Source organism: Arachis hypogaea, chromosome 17, assembly GCF_003086295.3.
Source record: "Arachis hypogaea cultivar Tifrunner chromosome 17, arahy.Tifrunner.gnm2.J5K5, whole genome shotgun sequence".
In the NCBI taxonomy this organism is placed as follows: domain Eukaryota; kingdom Viridiplantae; phylum Streptophyta; class Magnoliopsida; order Fabales; family Fabaceae; genus Arachis; species Arachis hypogaea.
Window position 1 is genome coordinate 95,959,081 of NC_092052.1, and position 23,562 is coordinate 95,982,642.

At 39.5% G+C, this 23,562-nt stretch overlaps 1 non-coding gene across 1 annotated transcript; it reads right to left on the reverse strand.

The window, feature by feature from the left end:
- Positions 1-5,784: 5,784 nt before the first annotated feature.
- Positions 5,785-5,892, reverse strand: LOC112767994 (small nucleolar RNA R71). The gene has a single exon (XR_003185434.1). It is a non-coding gene; the product is annotated as a small nucleolar RNA R71 (small nucleolar RNA).
- Positions 5,893-23,562: the final 17,670 nt, after the last annotated feature.

Here is a 23,562-nt window from a genome sequence, read left to right on the forward strand (position 1 = left end):
CTGAAATTGAGGGACTTGAGCAAAAATCAGATTCAGAGGTTGAAGAAGGACTGCTGATGCTGTTGGATTCTGACCTCCCTGCACTCAAAGTGGATTTTCTGGAGCTACATAACTCAAAATGGCACGCTTCCAATTGCGTTGGAAAGTAGACATCCAGGGCTTTCTAGCAATATTTAATAGTCCATACTTTGGCCGAGTTTAGATGACATAAAAGGGCGTTGAACGCCAGTTCTACGCTGCTGTCTGGAGTTAAACGCCAGAAACACGTCACAAGACAGAGTTGAACGCCAGAAATATGTTACAAACTGGCGTTCAACTCCAAGATTGACCTCTACACGTGTAACATTCAAGCTCAGCCCAAGCACACACCAAGTGGGCCCCGGAAGTGGATTTATGCATCAATTACTTACTTCTGTAAACCATAGTAACTAGTTTATTATAAATAGGACTTTTTACTATTGTATTAGACATCGTTGATCAGTTTTATGCTATCTTAGACTATCATGGGGGCTGGCCATTCGGCCATGCCTGAACCATTATCACTTATGTATTTTCATACGGTAGAGTTTCTGCACTCCATAGATTAAGGTGTGGAGCTCTGCTGTTCCTCAAAGATTAATGCAAAGTACTACTATTTTTCTATTCAATTCAACTTATTCCGCTTCTAAGATATTTATTCGCACTTCAACCTGAATGTGATGAACGTGACAATCATCATCATTCCCCCACGAATGCTTTCCTGACAACCACTTCCGTTCCACCTTAGATTGAATGAGTATCTCTTGGATCTCTTAATCAGAATCTTCGTGGTATAAGCTAGATTGATGGCGGCATTCATGAGAGTCCGGAAAGTCTAAACCTTGTCTGTGGTATTCCGAGTAGGACTCTAGGATTGAAGGATTATGACGAACTTCAAACTCACGAGTGCTGGGCGTAGTGACAGACGCAAAAGGAGGGTGAATCCTATTCCAGTATGATCGAGAACCTCAGATGATTAGCCGTGCTGTGACAGAGCATTTGGACCATTTTTACAAGAGGATAGGATGCAGCCATTGGCAAGGGTGATGCCTCCAGACGATTAGCCATGCAGTGACAGCGCATCAGACCATTTTCCAGAGAGGATCAAAAGTAACCATTGACAACGGTGATGTCCGTACATAAAGCCAGCCATGGAAAGGAGTAAGATTGATTGGATGAAGACAGCAGAAAAGTAGAAGTTCAGAGGAACGAATGCATCTCTATACGCTTATCTGAAATTCTAACCAATGAATTACATAAGTATTTCTATCCTTATTTTCTATTTATTATTAATATTCGAAAACTCCATAACTATTTGATATCCGCTTGACTGAGATTTACAAGGTGACCATAGCTTGCTTCATACCAACAATCTCCGTGGGATCGACCCTTACTCACGTAAGGTTTATTACTTGGACGACCCAGTGCACTTGCTGGTTAGTTGTATTGAAGTTGTGAATGAAAAACGATTTATTAAGACGTGCGTACAGAGTTTTTAGTGCTGTTGCCTGAGATCACAATTTCGTGCACCAAGTTTTTGGCGCCGTTGCCGGGGATCACAATTTCGTGCACTAAGTTTTTGGCGCCGTTGCCGGGGATTGTTCGAGTTTGGACAACTGACGGTTCATCTTGTTGCTCAGATTAGGTAATTTTCTTTTTGTTTTATTTTCAAAAATTTTTCAAAAACCTTTCAAAAATTTCTCATTTGTTTTCGAAAAATAAATAAATCTTTTCAAAAGTATATTTTTCTTCAGAATTTTTAAGAATGAATTCTAGAGTTTCATGAAGCATGTTGAAGCCTGGCTGGCTGTAAAGCCATGTCTAATTCTTTTAGATAGGGGCTTCCAACCATCAGCATAGAGGCAAGTTAATTGGAATGTCAGCCGTGGCATGTCTGAGTTACATACTAAAGCTTGGCTGGCTATTAAGCCATGCCTAACCCTCGGATTGGAGCTTTAGACTAAGAATACAAGATTCCTGGAATTCATATTAAAAAGTTTTGAAATCCTTATTTTCTTTTTCCTATATGTTTTTTTGAAAAAAATATATACAAAAATCCAAAAAAATAAAAAATTCATAAAAATCAAAAATATTTCATGTTTCTTGTTTGAGTCTTGAGTCAAGTTGAAAGTTTGGTGTCAATTTCATATTCATCTTGCATTTTTCGAAAAATTCATGCATTCATAGTGTTCTTCATGATCTTCAAGTTGTTCTTGGTAAGTCTTCTTGTTTGATCTTGATGTTTTCATGTTCTGTGTCTTTTCTTATTTTTCATATGCATTCTTGCATTCATAGTGTCTATACATGAAAAATTTTTAAGTTTGGTGTCTTGCATGTTTTCTTTGCATTAAAAATTTTTCAAAAATAAGTTCTTGATGTTCATCTTGACATTCAAAGTGTTCTTGGTGTTCATCTTGACATTCATAGCATTCTTGCATGCATTCATTGTTTTGATCCAAAATTTTCATGCATTGAGTCTTTTTCATGTTTTTCCCTCTCATCATTAAAAATTCAAAAATAAAAAAAATATCTTTCCCTTTTTCACTCATAAATTTCAAAAATTTGAGTTGACTTTTTCAAAACTTTTTAAAATCTAGTTGTTTTTATGAGTCAAATCAAATTTTCAATTTAAAAATCTTATCTTTTTCAAAATCTTTTTCAAAAATCAAATCTTTTTCATTTTTCTTATTTATTTTCGAAAATTTTAAAAATATTTTTCAAAAATCTTTTTTTATCTTTATCTCCTAATTTTCGAAAATAACATCATCAATTAATGTTTTGACTCAAAAATTTCAAGTTTGTTACTTGCCTGTTAAGAAAGATTCAAACTTTGAGTTCTAGAATCATATCTTGTGATTTCTTGTGAATCAAGTCATTAATTGTGATTTTAAAAATCAAATCTTTTTCAAAACTAATTTCAATCATATCTTTTCAAAAATATCTCTTTATCTTATCTTTTTCAAAATTTGATTTTAAAATATCTTTTCTAACTTCTTATCTTCTTATCTTTTCAAAATTGATTTTCAAATTTGTTTCAACTAACTAATTAACTTTTTGTTTGTTTCTTATCTTTTTCAAAACTACCTAACTAACTCTCTCTCTCTCTCTAATTTTCAAAAATATCTTCCCTCTTTTTCAAAATTTCTTTTTAATTAACTAATTATTTTAATTTTTGATTTTAATTTTCGAAAAATTACTAACCTTTTTCAAAAACTATTTTCGAAAATCACTAACTCTTTTTCAAAAATTATTTTCGAAAATTCTCTCTCTCTCATCTTCTTCTATTTATTTATTCATCTACTAACACTTTATCTCACCCAAATTCGAACCCCCTCTTCCATTTGTGTTCGAATTTTTCTTTTCTTTTCTTCTACTCACACAGGGACCTCTATACTGTGGTAAAAAAGACCCCTATTATTATTATTTTTCTGTCCCTCTTTTTCATATGAGCAGGAGCAAGGACAAGAACATTCTTGTTGAAGCAGATCCAGAACTTGAAAGGACTCTTGATGTGCGGAAAACGATCCGACAAAAAACTCACCGGCAAGTACACCGGGTCGCATCAAGTAATAATAACTCACGGGAGTGAGGTCGATCCCACAGGGATTGAAGGATTGAGCAATTTTAGTTTAGTGGTTGATTTAGTCAAGCGAATCAAGATTTGGTTGAGTGATTTGTGATTTACAGAATTTAGATTGCATGGAAAGTAAAGGGAATGGGTAAATTGCATTGAATTTAAAGAGAACTGAAATTTAAAGTGCTGAATCTTAAAGAACAAGAAATTAAATGGCAGAAACTTAGAACGCAAGAAATGTAAATTGCAGAATCTTAAAGTGCAAGAAATGTAAATGGCTTGAATTGTAAAGGGAATTGGGAATTGGATTTGTAGAAATTAAACAAGGAATAAATTAAATTCAACAAACAGAGAAATAGAAGATGACTTGGATTGAATCGGATCTAAAAACAGAATTGTAAATGAGCATGAAAAGCGTTAAATAGAGAAAGTAAAATGAGAATTCAGATCTCAGGACTCAAGAGACTAGATAACCAAGTCTAGATCTCAATGCCTTCCTAGATCCAACAAGAACAATTGCAAAGGAATTGTAAATTGTAAATTGCAGAGAAAGTAGAAGACAGAAGCAATTAACCAAAATGGAAATTCAATTATGCAGTAAAATGAAACAGAGAGATCTCAGGATGAGATTGAAACAGATTTCCTTCAATTCTCCAACCCAAGATCCAAGACAAGGAAAGTAAAGAGTGCTGGGCAAGAACAAGGAAGAAGAGAGATCAATTCTCCTCCCAAATTCTCTTGAATTTAAACAACAATGCCAAGAAATGTAAAGTGAGCTCTCTACTAAGTGTACTAATCAAAACCAAAAAGAAAGCCCCCTTCAACTTAAATCCTAAGCTATTTATACACTTTCTTCAAATGGTCTTCAAGCCTTGAATTGGGCCTTTGCTCTTAGTGGATTTGGGTTGATAGAGGCCTTGGTTGATTGCTCTTGGAGTTTGGAGAAGAACCGAAGTGAACCGGGTTTGGAATCATGAAAGCTTGAGTAAAAGTTTGAGTAAAAGTTTGAGGCAAACTTTTACTCAAACTTTTCATATTAGCCACCCCATCCTTGCTGCTACCAACGTTTGGGCCAAAGTTTGGGGTCAAACTTTTGCTCAAACGTTGGCTCCCCCTTGCACACTCATGGCGCCAACGTTTGCCAAAAAGTTTGAGGCAAACGTTGGCGCAAACTTTTGCTCTCCAGGGTGTTGATTTGTGATGCCAACGTTTGCCAAAAAGTTTGAGGCAAACGTTGGCTCAAGCTTTTCTCCCAAAAGTTTGCGCAAAAATTTGAGGCAAACTTTTGGTCAAGCTTTTTTCCCAAAAGTTTGCGCAAAAGTTTGAGGCAAACTTTTGGTCAAGCTTTTTGTTCCCTGGGTTGTTTTCACTACTTCCAAAAGTTTGTGGCAAACTTTTGCTCAAACTTTTTTTTCTCTCTTGCTCCTAGCCATTCCTTCTTGATTCAACCTTTCTCCAAGCTTTCTTCACCTATCATCAATCAACCAAACACATCAAAGCTATGCTAAAAATCATGAGATATTCATTCTTTCATAATATGTGACAATTATAGCATAAAACCTCATGAAATTGCATTAATTCATCTATGGTTGATTCAATCAAAGGAAGCATAAAACTCTACCCAATTGGCTTGCTTATGGCTCAAGAAAGTGCATAATTCAAATGAAAACATAAGAAAAAGGCTAGTGAAACTAGGCTAAGATGACTTGTCATCAACTCTGAAGAGGAAACTAAGAGAAGCTAAATTACAACAATCCAGCAAGCACCTTTCAGAAATTTTCGAACAAGAAAAGGAGATGGCAGCCGAAAATAATAATAATGCAAGGAGGATGCTTGGTGACTTTACTGCACCTAATTCCAATTTACATGGAAGAAGCATCTCCATTCCTGCCATTGGAGCAAACAATTTTGAGCTGAAACCTCAATTAGTTTCTCTGATGCAGTAGAACTGCAAGTTTCATGGACTTCCATCTGAAGATCCTTTTCAGTTCTTAACTGAATTCTTGCAGATATGTGATACTGTTAAGACTAATGAAGTAGATCCTGAAGTCTACAGGCTCATGCTTTTCCGTTTTGCTGTAAGAGACAAAGCTTGAGTATGGTTGGACTCTCAACCTAAGGATAGCCTGAACTCTTGGGATAAGCTGGTCAAGGCTTTCTTAGCCAAGTTCTTTCCTCCTCAAAAGCTTAGTAAGCTTAGAGTCGATGTTCAAACCTTCAGACAGAAAGAAGGTGAATCCCTCTATGAAGCTTGGGAGAGATACAAAGGACTGACCAAAAAGTGTCCTTTTGACATGCTTTCAGAATGGACCATCCTGGAAATATTCTATGATGGTCTGTCTGAATTAGCCAAAATGTCATTGGATACTTCTGCAGGTGGATCCATTCACCTAAAGAAAATGCCTACAGAAGCTCAAGAACTCATTGACATGGTTGCTAATAACCAGTTCATGTACACCTCTGAGATGAATCCTGTGAGTAATGGGACGCCTTAGAAGAAGGGAGTTCTTGAAATTGATACTCTGAATGCCATACTGGCTCAGAATAAAATATTGACTTAGTAAGTCAATATAATTTCTCAGAGTCTGAATGGAATGCAAGCTGCTTCCAACAGTACTCAAGAGGCATCTTCTGAAGAAGAAGCTTATGATCCTGAAAACCCTGCAATAGCAGAGGTGAATTACATGGGTGAACCTTATGGAAACACCTATAACCCCTCATGGAGAAATCACCCAAATCTCTCATGGAAGGATCAACAAAAGCCTCAACAAGGCTTTAATAATGGTGGAAAAAATAGGTTTAACAATAGTAAACCTTTTCCATCATCCACTCAGCAACAGACAGAGAACTCTGAACAAAATACCTCTAATTTAGCAAACTTAGTCTCTGATCTATCTAAGGCCACTGTAAGTTTCATGAATGAAACAAGGTCCTCCATTAGAATTTTGGAGGCACAAGTGGGCCAGCTGAGTAAAAGGATCACTGAAATCCCTCCTAGTACTCTCCCAAGCAATACAGAAGAAAATCCAAAAGGAGAGTGCAAGGCCATTGACATAGTTAACACGGCCGAACCTGGAGAGGAAGGGGAGGACGTAAATCCCAGTGAGGAAGACCTCCTGGGACGTCCAGTGATCAATAAGGAGTTTCCCTTTGAGGAACCAAAGGAATCTGAGACTCATCTAGAGACCATAGAGATTCCATTGAACCTCCTTATGCCCTTTATGAGCTCTGACGAGTATTCATCTTCTGAAAAGAATGAGGATGTTACTGAAGAGCAAGTTACCAAGTTCCTTGGTGCAATCATGAAGCTGAATGCCAAATTATTTGGTATTGAGACTTGGGAAGATGAACCTCCCTTGTTCACCAATGAACTAAGTGATCTGGATCAACTGATATTGCCTCAGAAGAACCAGGATCCTTGAAAGTTCGTAATACCTTGTACCATAGGCAACATGATCTTTGAAAAGGCTCTGTGTGACCTTGGTTTAGGGATAAACCTCATGCCCCTCTCTGTAATAGAGAAACTGGGAATCTTTGGGGTGCAAGCTACTAAAATCTCATTAGAGATGGCAGACAATTCAAGAAAACAGGCTTATGGACAAGTAGAGGATGTGTTAGTAAAGGTTGAAGGCCTTTACATCCCTGCTGATTTCATAATCCTTGATACTGGGAAGGATGAGGATGAATCCATCATCCTTGGAAGACCTTTCCTAGCCACAGCAAGAGCTGTGATTGATGTTGACAGAGGTGAATTAGTCCTTCAATTGAATGAGGGCTCCCTTGTATTTACAACTCAAGGTTACCCTTCTGTAAACATGGAAAAGAGGCACATTAAGCTTCTCTCAAAATAGAGTCAACCAGAGCCCCCACAGTCAAACTCTAAGTTTGGTGTTGGGAGGCCACAACCAAACTCTAAGTTTGGTGTTGAACTCCTATATACAAACTCTAAGTTTGTTGTTGGGAAGTCTCAACAATGCTCTGAACATCTGTGAGGCTCCATGAGAGCCCACTGTCAAGCTATTGACATTAAATAAGCGCTTGTTGGGAGGTAACCCAATTTTTATTTATCTAATTTTATTTTTCTTGTTCTTTCATGTTTTATTAGGTTCATGATCATGTGGAGTCACAAAATAAATATAAAAATGAAAACGGAATCAAAAACAGCAGAAGAAAAATCACACCCTGGAGGAAGACCTTACTGGCGTTTAAACGCCAGTAAGAAGCATCTGGCTGGTGTTCAACGCCAGAACAGAGCATGGTTCTGGCGCTGAACGCCCAAAATGGGCAGCATCTGGGCGTTTGAACGCCAGAATTGCACCATGGAGAAGAGCTGGCGCTGAACGCCCAGAACAAGCATGGTTCTGGCATTCAACGCCAGAAATGGGCAACAAATGGGCGTTCAACGCCCAGAACAAGCACCAATCTGGCGCTGAACGCCCAGAGTTGTGTGCAAGGGCATTTTGCATGCCTAATTTGGTGCAAGGTTGTAAATCCTTGAACACCTCAGGATCTGTGGACCCCACAGGATCCCCACCTACCTCTACTCACTTCTTCCCACCCCTCTTTCACACAATCCCATAAACACTCTTCCCTATAACCACTTCACCACTCACATCCATCCACTCTTCCCCATAAACCTACCTCATAAACCCCACCTACCTTCAAAATTCAAAATCAATTTCCCACCCAAAACCCACCCTTATGGCCGAACCTTACCCCCCCTCCCTTCCCTATATATAGCCCTCCATTCTTCCTCATTTTCACACAACACAACCCTCTCTTCTCTTCTTGGCCGAATACATCACTCCCTTTTCTCCTCCATATTTTCTTCTTCTTCTTCATCTATTCTTTCTTCTCTTGCTCGAGGGCGAGCAAATTTCTAAGTTTGGTGTGGTAAAAGCATAAACTTTTTGTTTTTCTATTACCATTGATGACACCCAAGACCGGAGAATCCTCTAGAAAAGGGAAAGGGAAGACAAAAGCTTCCACCTCCGAGTCATGGGAGATGGAAAGATTCATCTCTAAAGCTCATCAAGACCACTTCTATGATGTTGTGGTCAAGAAGAAGGTGATCTGGTCCCTTTCAAGCTCAAGAAGAATGAGTATCCGGAGATCTGACATGAAATCTAAAGAAGAGGTTGGGAAGTTCTAACAAACCCCATCCAACAAGTTGGCATCCTAATGGTTCAAGAGTTCTATGCCAATGCATGGATCACTAGGAACCATGATCAAAGTAAGAACCCAAACCCAAAGAATTATATTACAATGGTTCGGGGGAAATACTTAGATTTTAGTCCAGAAAATGTGAGGTTGGCATTTAACTTGCCTATGATGCAAGGAGATGCACGCTCCTACACTAGAAGGGTCAACTTTAATCAAAGGTTGGACCAAGTTCTCATGGACATATGTGTGGAAGGAGCTCAATGGAAGATTGACTCCAAAGGCAAGCCGGTTCAATTAAGAAGACTGGACCTCAAGCCTGTGGCTAGAGGATGGTTGGAGTTCATCCAACGCTCCATCATCCCCACTAGCAACCGATCTGAAGTTACTGTGGATCGGGCCATCATGATTCATAGCATCATGATTGGAGAGGAAGTAGAAGTTCATGAAGTCATCTCCCTTGAATTCTACAAAATAGCCGAAAAGCCCTCTCTTGGGGCAAGGCTAGCTTTTCCTCATCTTATTTGCCATCTATGTTACTCAGCTGGAGCTTTCATAGAAGGAGACATTCCCATTGAGGAAGAGAAGTTCATCACTAAGGATAGGATGGAGCAAGCAAGAGAGCCCATTCATGGATCTCAAGAGACACATGAAGCTCATCCCCATGAGATCCCGGAGATGCCTCAAATGCATTTTCCTCCACAAAACTATTGGGAGCAAATCAACACCTCCCTAGGAGAATTAAGTTCCAACATGGGACAATTAAGGGTGGAACATCAAGAGCACTCCATCATCGTTCATGAAATAAGAGAAGATCAAAAAGCAATGAGGGAGGAGCAACAAAGACAAGGAAGAGACATAGAAGAGCTCAAGGACATCATTGGTTCCTCAAGAAGGAAACGCCACCATCACTAAGGTGGACTCATTCCTTGTTCTTATTTTCTGTTTTTCATTTTCTCTATGTTAAGTGCTTATCCATGTTTGTGTCTTATTACATGATCATTAGTAGTTAGTAACTATGTCTTAAAGTTATGAATGTCCTATGAACCCATCACCTCTCTTAAATGAAAACTGTTTTAATTCAAAAGAACAAGAAGTACATGAGTTTCAGATTTATCCTTGAACTTAGTCTAATTATATTGATGTGGTAACAATACTTTTTGTTTTCTGAATGAATGCTTGAACAGTGCATATGTCTTTTGAAGTTGTTGTTTAAGAATGTTAAATATGTTGGCTCTTGAAAGAATGATGATAAGGAGACATGTTATTTGATAATCTGAAAAATCAAAAAAATGATTCTTGAAGCAAGAAAAAGTAGCAAAGAACAAAGCTTGCAGAAAAAAAAAAAAAAGAAAGAGCAAGCAGAAAAAGCCAAAAGCTCTTAAAACCAAGAGGCAAGAGCAAAAAGCCAATAACCCTTAAAACCAAAAGGCAAGGGTAAATAAAAAGGATCCCAAGGCTTTGAGCATCAGTGGATAGGAGGGCCTAAAGGAATAAAATCCTGGCCCAAGCGGCTAAACCAAGCTGTCCCTAACCATGTGCTTGTGACGTGAAGGTGTCAAGTGAAAACTTGAGACTGACTGGTTAAAGTCAAGGTCCAAAGCAAAAGAAGAGTGTGCTTAAGAACCCTGGACACCTCTAATTGGGGACTTTAGCAAAGCTGAGTCACAATCTGAAAAGGTTCACCCAATTATGTGTCTGTGGAATTTATGTATCCGGTGGTAATACTGGAAAACAAAGTGCTTAGGGCCACGGCCAAGACTCATAAAATAGCTGTGTTCAAGAATTATCATACTGAACTAGGAGAATCAATAACACTATCTGAACTCTGAGTTCCTATAGATGCCAATCATTCTGAACTTCAATGGATAAAGTGAGATGCCAAAACTATTCAAGAGGGAAAAAGCTACAAGTCCCGCTCATTTAATTGGAGCTATGTTTTGTTGATAGTTTGGAATTTATAGTATATTCTCTTCTTTTTATCCTATTTGATTTTCAGTTGCTTGGGGACAAGCAACAATTTAAGTTTGGTGTTGTGATGAGCGGATAATTTATACGCTTTTTGGCATTGTTTTTAGTATATTTTTAGTAGAATCTAGTTACTTTTAGGGATGTTTTTATTAGTTTTTATGTTAAATTCACATTTCTGGACTTTGCTATGAGTTTGTGTGTTTTTCTGTGATTTCAGGAATTTTCTGGCTGAAATTGAGGGACTTGAGCAAAAATCAGATTCAGAGGTTGAAGAAGGACTGCTGATGCTGTTAGATTCTGACCTCCCTGCACTCAAAGTGGATTTTCTGGAGCTACATAACTCAAAATGGCGCGCTTCCAATTGCGTTGGAAAGTAGACATCCAGCGCTTTCCAGCAATATTTAATAGTCCATATTTGGCCGAGTTTAGATGACATAAAAGGGCGTTGAACGCCAGTTCTACGCTGCTGTCTGGAGTTAAACGCCAGAAACACGTCACAAGCCAGAGTTGAACGCCAGAAATATGTTACAAACTGGCGTTCAACTCCAAGATTGACCTCTACACGTGTAACATTCAAGCTCAGCCCAAGCACACACCAAGTGGGCCCCGAAAGTAGATTTATGCATCAATTACTTACTTCTGTAAACCCTAGTAACTAGTTTATTATAAATAGGACTTTTTACTATTGTATTAGACATCTTTGATCAGTTTTATGCTATCTTAGACTTTCATGGGGGCTGGCCATTCGGCCATGCCTGAACCATTATCACTTATGTATTTTCATACGGTAGAGTTTCTGCACTCCATAGATTAAGGTGTGGAGCTCTGCTGTTCCTCAAAGATTAATGCAAAGTACTACTGTTTTTCTATTCAATTCAACTTATTCCGCTTCTAAGATATTCATTCACACATCAACCTGAATGTGATGAACGTGACAATAATCATTATTCCCCCACGAACGCATGCCTGACAACCACTTCCGTTCCACCTTAGATTGAATGAGTATCTCTTGGATCCCTTAATCAGAATCTTCGTGGTATAAGCTAGATTGATGGCAGCATTCATGAGAGTCCAGAAAGTCTAAACCTTGTCTATGATATTCTGAGTAGGACTCTGGGATTGAATGACTGTGACGAACTTCAAACTCGCGAGTGCTGGGCATAGTGACAGACGCAAAAGGAGGGTGAATCCTATTCCAGTATGATCGAGAACCTCAGATGTTTAGCCGTGCTGTGACAGAGCATTTGGACCATTTTCACAAGAGGAGAGGATGAAGCCATTGGCAAGGGTGATGCCTCCAGACGATTAGCCATGCAGTGACAGCGCATCGGACCATTTTCCAGAGAGGATCAAAAGTAGCCATTGACAACGGTGATGTCCTTACATAAAGCCAGCCATGGAAAGGAGTAAGATTGATTGGATGAAGATAGCAGGAAAGCAGAAGTTCAGAGGAACGAATACATCTCTATACGCTTATCTGAAATTCTAACCAATCAATTACATAAGTATTTCTATCCTTATTTTCTATTTATTATTAATATTCGAAAACTCCATAACTATTTGATATCCGCTTGACTGAGATTTACAAGGTGACCATAGCTTGCTTCATACCAACAATCTCCGTGGGATCGACCCTTACTCACGTAAGGTTTATTACTTGGACGACCCAGTGCACTTGCTGGTTAGTTGTATTGAAGTTGTGAATTAAAAACGATTTATTAAGACGTGCGTACAGAGTTTTTAGCGCTGTTGCCTGAGATCACAATTTCGTGCACCAAGCAACTGGTCAGCTTTTTCCTACTGTGTGAAGTTCTTCTCCCGCCATGAAGAATCGTGCATTAGAGCAATGATGGACTGGGAGGAATCTCCTCTCTTGCGCTTGCCAGTAGCCTTGCCTTTTCCTCTCCTTTGTGAGGCAGACATCTTGAAAAATAGAAAACCAGGATATGGATAAAATAGGAAAGCAAATAGGTAATTAAACAAAGGAAACGCAAAGCGGCAAGGGAGAAATAGAATAAGGAAAATGAGTAAATGAAATGTGATTGAATTTATGGTAAATGGAAAAATAATCAATATGCCATGGTTAGAAAGTTAGAGGAAAGTGAAAATAATCAGAAAAGAGATTAAAAGGGTTAGTATGGTTAGAATTTGAAAAAGAAATTAGTAAATTAGTGAGTTAGTAAAGTGCGGGTTAAAGTAAGTGGCATAGAAAAATTCCATATAACAAGGATTCATAGGTAATAATAGAAGTACTCATAATCGAACAAGGAAAACAGGGTGATGCTGATTCGAATAGAAATAAAGAAAGCAAAAATTGGAATCAGTGAATCACAAATGCAGTTTATGAACCAGGAAATCAAAGAGGATAAGAAAGTCTTCCATAGCATTCATGAAATGGTTTGGGCAAAGCAGAGTAAAAAAGAGTTCAGAAATGCCAAACCAAAACATGAATGAAAACAATTTTAAAAAATTTGGGCAGCATTCCGGCTAAAATTGGATTGTCCCGGAAAATAAACAGCAATCATAGCAGTTCATATGAATTAAAAACTTGCTACAGTTATCATTAAGGAATAGAAACAGGAAAATGTAGAGTAACAAGCAGCAATTGCAAGAAATCACAGCATATGAACGGGGTCACAGGAACAACAGAATTGCAGTTATGATAAAACATAAACAGGAACAGTGCAAGTAAACAGACCTAGATCCACTAACCACAACCTAAGCTACCTAACAACCTAAAAATTCCACAACAACATGCATATCTATCTATCCTAAGTATGAACAAAAATGGAAAAAATTACAGAAAAACGACGAACGGGTAAAAGAGGGTTGCGTTTTGCGAAACCTGGTCGGCGGGAGGGATGGAACGGGGAAGAAGGTGGCTGCGGCGGCGTCCGGCGCAGTGGCGGGGCACGGTGTCACGGTGGTGGCTGAAGGGGGCAGTGGCGGAGAGGGGGTTTAGGGTTAGTGATAGAAGAAGGGGGGTTTGCGGGTGGGTGGCGGAGAGGGGGGGCATGGCTGGATGGCCGGCGGTGGTGGGCGGAGGTCGCGGAGGGCAGTGGTGGAGAGGGGAGGAGAGAGGAAGAAAGAAGAAGAAAGAAGGGGAGGGGGTGGTACGGCGGCGGTGTCTGGACGGCGGCGGCATCTAGGTGGTGGCGCGGTGGCGGCCGGGTGGTGCTGGGTGGTGGCTGGAGGGAGAAGAAGCAGAGAGGGAGAAGAGGGTTGGGGGTGGGGGGCTACGCGACTGATAGGGTTTGCGTGGCTGGGGGGTTATACTTTCGAATCCACGCGGCCGCGTGGAGCACGCGGTCGCGTGGTTGGGGTGAAAATGGGAGTGACGCGATCGCGTGGGGTGCGCGATCGCATGAGAGGGGGGAAAGAAGGGTGACGCAATCGCGTGGGTCGGGCGATCGCGTCGCTGGAATTTGTGCTAAACGCACGACTCCAGCACTGTTTTAGCGCAACTCTCTGTCTCCTTTTGGGGTGATGTGTAATCCATGCGACGCGATCGCGTCGCTCACGCGGTCGCGTGGGATTGTTATTGTGCAAGTGACGCGATCGCATGGGGCATGCGATCGCGTGGGCCAATTTGTGCGAAACGCACAAGGGCCGCACGATTCCAGCCTAACTTTCTGTTCGTTGGATCCTTACGCCGATATATATATCACGCAGCCGCGTGGGTCACGCGGTCGCGCGGGTGGTGTTTTCCGCAATATGACGCGATCGCATTGGGCATGCGGTCGTGTCGTGCACCCCTATATTATATATATATATATGCATTAAAAATGCAGAATGCAACGATTAACATGAATGCGATGCATGATTCCAGGTTTAATAAATTGAGATTGAAAAAGGAAAAATGAAAGCAATTAACAAGAAATAAATTGAAAAAGAAGCGACCATACCATGGTGGGTTGTCTCCCACCTAGCACTTTTAGTTAAAGTCCTTAAGTTGGACATTGGAGGAGTATCCTGTTATGGTGGTTTATGTTTAAATTCGTCCAAAAATCTCCACCAGTGCTTGGAATGCCAATAGCCTCCGGGGTCCCAAACTAAGCATGCAAAGCTTCTGAGCAGCTCCAAACAGATTTTCAGGCTCCCGGGACTACGAATGTCAGGATAGAGTCCAGGATCCCAAGCCTTGCTTTTAAATCCGCCTCCGTCTTGATCTACATGTCTCCATCCGGGCGGTTTAAAAAGTAGAATCTCACCGTGGTGACCAAACGTTCTCCGTGATCCATGCAATTGAGCATGATACCAATCCGTGTACTTTAAGGTGAAGTGTGGAACCTTATTGAACCTTGTGCACCAGCTCTGAGTACGAGCCATTTCCCTCTTACTCTTAAAGCCGCAGAGAGCTCTAAGCTGGCCATCTGTTTCAAGCAAACCATATTCAAGTGAATAAGTGAAGTTATAAGTTAAGGATTGTACCCACTTGAAGCTTGTATTAGGTGGTAATGGCCTTGGGATAGGTGTTTTTGGTGGTTCTGCAAGTTCCATTTCCTTGTGCTCTTCTGTGAATTCCTCCACTTCTTTGCAAAGATCTTCAATTATATCTGTGTCCTGGTCAAAGTCTTCTATGTCTTCCTCATCACTTGAGTCATAGATTGGAGGTTGAGAGAAATCTACCTCCGCATCATCTTCATATTCACTTGGGGAAGATTCTTCGATCTCAGAGAATTCTCTTGTGGATGCAAGTTCATCACTAGGAGAGCTAGACTTGTGACTATCATCATCAAGGGAATTTGCTCCTTGGATTATTCCGTCTGATTCCTCATAAATATTTTGCCTTGGAGATTGTACAGTATCCTCCTTAGCATCAACTATAGCATCCTAGACGGAGTTTTCCTCAATTATGGATTCCCATGGAAGTTCAGTATCTCCTAGGTCTTCAACCAACTCTTCTTCTTGAACAATGACAGCTTCTTCTAATTGTTCTAGTACAAATTCATGCTCTGTCTTGTCCACTGGCATTTCTGGCAATTCCTTCATGCTCTGTTCTTCATTGGGCTGTCCACATGGGGCTGTGGCTGATCATTGTGTATTTGAGCGCCTTGAATGGTTGTTTGAATTTTAATTACTGTTTTCTTTAGGCGATCCTCTGCTTCTTGGGTTGCTGGACTTGGACATGACACAAAGGAAAGTGGTGGTGATTGGGGGTGATTGGATTGGTATTGGGGTAAGGAAGGATTATATGGTGGCGAATGGTGAAGAGAAGCTTGTGAGTGTGGTGGTTCGAGGTTATATTGAAAGGATGGTTTATATGCATGGGGTGGGGCCTGTTGGTAGTTAAAAGGTTGTCCACCATGTCTTTCAGCTGGGTATGCACTGTAGAATGGTCTTTGTCTAGGATATCCCGGAGGGTGTTGCTGCCAAAAGGGTTGATTAGATCCTCTTGGTCACATCCATCCTTGATTGGTCTGACCTTGGTACACATTCCTGCTGTAACTTCTATTTCTTTTAACAATATTAGAACCAAACTCAAAGCGAGAGGGGTGAGAGTTCATAGTAGCAAATAAAGATAAAAAGGAAAAACAAAAATAAATAAACAAGCAAAAGAAAAAAATATTTACAATAACCAATAATAAGGCACACGTTAGCAGTTCCTCGGCAATGGCGCCATTTTGACGTTGGGCTTTTTACCAGTAAAGAGATTCATAGAAACAGTTGCATTGTAGATATAGTCTCTAAACTGACAAAAATCCCTTCGTACAAACGTGTTGGGTGTCACAAGTAACAAACCCTTTAAAAATTGTTAACTGAGTATTCAAACCTCGGGTCGTCTTCTCAAGGAACTGCGAGGAAGTATGTTCTTATTATTGGCTATAAAGGTTGTAATCGGAGTTTAGAAGATTAGAAGCAAGTAATCTAAATGACAAGTAAAGTGAATGGCAATTAAAATAAATAAATACTGTAAAGCAGACTTTTGGCAAGGTAAGAGAAGTTGGAGGTCCAACGTAGTTATCTCTCTCAACTATAATGAAAGTTGAATCTAAAACTCCACTTGGTCAACCTTTACTAGGGCAAAGGAAAGTCAGGGGACTAATTAAATTGACCTTTGAATCCTATTTATTTCCTAAGAAAAGGTTGGGATTACTTAAGTTCAGCTCAATTAGCAAGATAACGATTATCAATTATATTGAGTTTAATAACTGTTGAGTTACTGAATTCTTAACCAGGGCCAAAAGAGGAAAAAGTAAAATGGCTGGAATAATAAAAAAAATGTCCTTAGATGGGAAGCAATGGTAACTTAATTCAAAGGGAACAATCATAAACTGAAAATACCTCAAATATTATTAATTCAAATAACAATTTATAACATGGAAGAAATTCATAAATTCACTGATCAATTCAAGTTCTGGAATAAATAAAAGTAAAAGGAAGCTAAAACAAAGGAACGTAAAACCTGGATTGAGAGTCACTCTTAAAACAAGAAGAAATCCTAAATCCTAAGGGAGAGAGAGGAGAAGATCTCCCTCTCAACTAAATCTAAATCATTGAAAAGTAAAATATGTGCGAGCTCCCTTTGAATGGATGCATTCCCACACTTTAAAACCTCTGGTATATGCTGTCTGTACTTGGATCTGGGCCAAAAAGGGCTCCAGAAATCGCTATGAGTATTTTTTGCAATTTCTGGTGCGTGGCCTCTGTCACGCGTCCACGTGGGTCACGCGGTCGCGTCATTTGGAGCTTTTCCTTGCCACGCGGTCGCGTCAGTCATGCGACCGCGTCATGTGCGTTCTGCTTAAGGCGCGCGGTCGCGTCAGTCATGCGGCCGCGTCGTTGCTGATTCGTGTTTGGCACGCGATCGCGTCGTCCATGCGACCGCGTGAATACCAGTTTTCTTCAAAGCTCCGTTTTGCTTTCTCCTTCCATTTTAGTATGTTTCCTTTTCCATCCTTTAAGTCATTCTGCCTTAGAAAATCTGAAACTACTCAACACACTGATCACGGCATCGAATGGAAATAAAGGTAATTAAAATAATTAATTTTAGAGCTTAGGAACATGTTTTTCATATACATCACATAATAAGGAAGGGAAAGTAAAACCGTGCAATTAATGTGAATAAGTAGGTGAAGGATTGTATAAATCACTCAAATTAAGCACAAAAGAACTCATGAAATATGGGTTTATCAGTATGCATGGGTGACACGTGCGCGTGGCCTTTAGTTCAGCAAATCCTCATTTCTTCATGAATTCTCCATTTTTGCATGCTTTTTCTTCATTCCTTTAACCCAATCTTTGCCTTCTAATCCTGAAATCACTTAACAAATATATAAAGGCATCGAATGGAATTAAAGTGAATTAAAATTAGTGATTTAAAGGCCTAAAGAGCATACTTTTACTCTTAAGCGCAAGTTAGGAGAAATTCACAAAACCATGCTATTTCATTGAATAAATGTGAGAAAAGTTGATAAAATCCCCTAAATTCAACACAAGATAAACCACAAAATTGGGGTTTATTAAACCTCCCCACACTTAAACTAAGCATGTCCTCATGCTAAACCAAGAAAGAGAAGAAAAGGGGTACAAACATTTATTCAATGAAAATAAACTATATGCATCTATCTACATGAATGCAACTAAATGCAAAAATGCTTCTACCTGCTTGGTTAAAAGTCAATCAATCTCCAAGAATATATATGAACAAGTAGGGCTAAGATCATATGACGATTCATGAACACTACCAATTCAAATATCAGAATGAAGTTCAAGTAGACTTGCAAAAAGAAAGCTTGTGAAAGCCGGGAACAAGGAATTGAGCATCGAACCCTTACCGGAAGTGTATCCGCTCTAGTCGCTCAAGTGTATAGGGTTGATTCACTCAATTCTCTTCTAATCATGCTTTCCATGATTTGTTTTTTATCTAACAATCAATAGTTATTCAATGCATGCATGCATTTATCACGAGGACTTATTCATAGGTTGTAATGGAGCTAGGGTAAAGGTAATGATGCATATGGTCAAGTGATCTTGAAATTTGAACAGGATGGTTTGGAATGCGTAAGCAAGTTATTCCATCAATATCAACATTAAAGTGATATAATAATAATGTAACACCCTAATTACCCTAAGCCTTACCTCATGCCGTAAAGCAAAGGATAATCATAGGTCACAACAATCCTAAGGCTTATACATAAATATATATAGAAAGGAATAATAATTCTAGAAGCCCGATGAAGATATAAGCTCAAAAATTGAGTATCAAAAGCGCAAAGCATTCACATGATACTACAAGCGAAAAAGACAAGATACAGAAACAAAACAACAAGATATAAGTATATAAGAGAGTATAATAGTCATAAGGAACTAGCCTCAGTCCGCGGAGTTTAGGCCGACTAATCAATATGTACATACGGAGTTTTGAAGGTTACAATAGTATATACAAAATATATCTCTCAAAGTAAGCCTCTAAGGCAAATATAAATACAGAAGTGAAAGAACTAATAAAAATAACTAAAATGACAACAAAATAGAATAAGGTCCTCCGCTCTGCTACCATCAAGCAACTCACTGAGGTGGGTTGCGACTTGCATCTGAAAAACAACAACAAAGTATGGAATGAGAACCGGAGGTTCTCAGTATGGTAACAGTACCCAGTGATGTAAGATGTAAGAGCCCAGGATGCCAAAGGCAATCCTAGAGCTTCATACCAAACAGATAACCAAACTTAGCAAAATAAACAAGTGAAACCATAAACCATAAACAGGGTGTCTAAAACCTAGGGAATTTCTAACTAATGCTAAGCACACCACTGTATCCCACAGCCTTCGCCAACCTAACCTCCGTGCAATCCCATCACCACCGCTTACCGTGCCTCCTCAATCCCAGCAGAAGACACAGATAATGTATACAAGTAAAACACAAGTAATATACATATACAGCAAGTAATCAAATAGCAAATAAGCATATTATACAATTAGGCAAACTCAAGTAATCAAAGCAAGCAAGCATATAAGAGATGCATAGGATGAATGCCTGTCCTATTGGCTCGTGATATCACATGTCGGTCTATAAATGCCAACCCAACACATCCTCCCGGATGTAGCCTTTTTCTGCCATGCCAGAGATATAGTACCCTGCACACTCATGCAGCAGCGAATCTGCTACGCTAGATATATAATGCCCTACACACTCATGCAGTAGGGAGTCTACTATGCTAGGGATATAGGCCCCGCACACTTCATGCAGCAGAGAAAGAAACAACCATAACTACTCATGTAGCGGAGAATTCTGCCATGCCGGAGATATAGGCTCCATACACTCTCAACAGTAACTACTCATACAGCAGAAAAATCTGCCATGCGGAGATATAGGATCCGCACACTCTCAACAATAACTACTCATGCAGCAGAGAATCTGCCACACCAGAGATATAGGCTCCGCAAACTCCCATATAATCCAATAATTTACTCATTCGTTTCCACGCCCTCAACTCATCATAATCATCATCAGTTTCCAACTTCTCAAAAATTTCTTCAACCATATACTTCACAACTCAACACTCATCACTCAAGCTAGAAATTACATAAACCTTCCAAAACCCATGTCACCGGCTCTAAACTCATAACTAAGAATACCCTTTTTATTCCCAACAGTAGGCACCTCCCTGTGTGTGCATGCGCACAAGAGTGTGCGTACGGACGTGTTCAAAAATACACAAGTTAAATATTGCCACTGTTCAGATCACGCACACAGTAGTATGCGTGCGCACACAAACCAGAAATCACAAATTCTGCAACTTCAAAGAATTCAGATTTCTGAGCCAAACTTTCAATGATCATATATTTCTCTACAAAATTCAGATTTCTTCAAATTCTAAAACCTTTTAAAGCTCTCTGAATTATCTTTAATTTGATATAAAAAGCATTATGTTTCAAAAATTATAGCTGAAGATATGATCTGCCAAAGTTGGCTTAAAATCCATTTTTACCAAAATCCTTAAAAACTTACTTTTACTAAAACTCTCATTTCAAAACCCAACTACTCACAATCCAATTACTACCAAAATAACACAAAAGTCCATACCACTCATTCCTCAAACGCAACCATCGATAACCTCCCATTTACACTATTTCACACCATCAAAATTATTATTCTCCAACATGTAAAATTATCATAAACACTCCTAATTCTCCTCATTCATCAAGAACATTTTCATAATTCATCATCAATCATCAATAATACCTACAACTCTCAACAACCATAATAATTATCAACATTCATCATCAAATCAACAAGCTCTCAAACATTTCACAACATTATACATCAATAATCTCTCATACATAGACCCATCACTTACCACCCTTCATTATCATAATAGTCACCCAACACCAATCTCAACACAACATCAATAATCCATCAACCTTAACACAACATCAATAATCCATTATCATGCTATATATACTCAAAGTCATCATACATCATAATCATCAACATCCAATTTCAATCCTAAGTGTCCAAAGATATTACATATTATATAGAGAAGACCGAAACCATACCTTGGCCGATCCCCAAAATGCAGACCGCACCAAGATTGGAATTCAAGAAGCGTTCAACTCACCAACAAGGCACCAAAGCTCAAACTAACATCATATATATATATATATATACAAAATTGAAACCTAAGATACACAAAATAACTAAACACAAGGGTTTAGTAAAACCTTACCTTACCCAATGAGATTAGGGGTAAAACTTAACAATATCCAATGGTAGAACAAAAAATGCACAAGATCTAGGGCAGAAAACTGAAGCTGGAGTCTTGATGTCTTACCAACAATGCCTAGCTAGAATCGAAAAGCTTGATAAGAGCTTCGTGTGGCTGCAAATGGCTTGTCCATCGGAGCTCTGTAGCTCAAGATATGGCTTGAGGAAGATGGAGATGAATAGTGCCAAGCCCTCTTCTCCCCCTCTTCTCAAACCAGCGTGCCTCCCTCTCTTTTTGAGTGAAAACAAGCTGATTTGGCTGATTAACTCACTTATATATGTTGGGCCTTGGTCCCAGTTGGGTCTGGTCCAACCCGTTAGCATTTTAGGTCTATTTGGCCCAATCTAGGCAAAAACCTTTAAGATTAGTGCCTGATTTTCAATTCTAAATTATTTTTGTCCTTTCAGAACAATAAATTTAGGTTTCCAAAATCTTATTTTCCAAAATACGCAGTACTGAATAGACTAGAGCCGATACTGCCGGCTTAAGCACCAGTACGCATTTTTATAAAAACTTTTCGAAAAAGATACATTTTCCAACTCAGAAAAATTCATTGAAACCAAATTTCAAGTTTAAATTTTCAAATTAAAACTTCTAAATTTGAATCTACTCCTGGCACTTAAAAATTATTAATTTATTAAAACGGTTTTTACGTGAAAAACTCCGGTTCTTACATTCTCCCCTCCTAATAAAATTTTCGCCTTCAAAAATTTGAATCACGTGATATATCCTCATCAAAACGTTCTATTGTGTCGATGTTCTTTCTCGTCTTCCACCACATTACTCTGATTATTCGTCATCACAAGTCCGAAATCCTCGACTACCGCCACTAAAATCTTCCTTTCCCATGGTTTACTTCCAACAAAACTTTAAGCTCTTGTAATTCTAACGGCGACTTTCTAGAAGATAGAACTAAGCTACCCTTAGGTCCAGGCAATACATAATACTCAAATCATACGCTTACCTCTCGTCGGAGAATCTGACTCCATTGCATCACGTGCATCCAAAGTAAACACATGGTCTAGCTGTTGATTCTGACCCTCATCTCAGTTCCTCCTGCGGCGACAATACTTGGATATATGTCCAGGCTTCCCACAAGTAAAACACAGATGACCTCCCCTCATATGGTGAAACTGAGCATCGTTGTCCCTTTTGAAGTTCCCATCTCTTTTAAAGCTTTGCCCCCTCGGTGCAAGGTAATCACCACGAGCTCGGTTGTTAGTATAACCTCAATTTTCTCTCGCCTTAGTTATCTTCTTGGCACAGTCCTCCACAACTCGCGCTTTGTTGACTAATTCTGAGAATATTCTTATCTCCAAGTGGGCTACAACAATCATAATGTCGTCCTTGAGGCCTCCTTGGTACTTGATACATTTCCAACTCTCATAGGTCTCAGGGGCTCCCTAACATACTCTTGAGAACCTACACAACTCTTCAAATTTGCTTGTGTACTCTGCTACTGACATTAAGCCTTACTTCAGTTGTATAAGCTCTAACTCCCTTACCTCTCTCACCGACTCCGGAAAATACTTCTTATATAACGCCGTTTGAAACACATCCCAAGAGATTTCTGCATTCAGAAGTCGCAGCAACTAGCACTCTCCTTGACACCAATGTTGTGCCTCTCCTAATAGTTGATAGGCCACAAACTCCACGTATTGGTTAGCTGGGACATGCTGATCTTGCAACGCACGCTATATAGCTTGGAACCAATTGTCTGCTTCCGTAGGGTTAGTTGATCCTCTAAAAGTTGGTGGATGAACTTTCAGAAACGAAGCCAAGGTCATCGGAGCACCTCTCAAATCATTACCATTTCCGTCTCCATTCCCAGTTCTATTTCCATCTCCGTTTCTATTTCCATTTCCCACCGGTTGACCCAACCTTTGTACGGCTTGCAACGTTGCAGCAGCATTCGCTTCCATGGTATTAGCCAAGTTGGCCATCGTCGCCATGAACTCGGCATGGTTATCGGCCAGTTGGTTATTCTGAGTTTCTCCCCGTGTACGAGTACGACCTCATCCGCGAGTAGCCATTAGGGTTCCTATTTACACCACACAATTGATATCAAGGTGATCAATCTTAATCTCAAAAGTCTAGTGCTTCAATTATCCCAAAAAGGCACTCACAA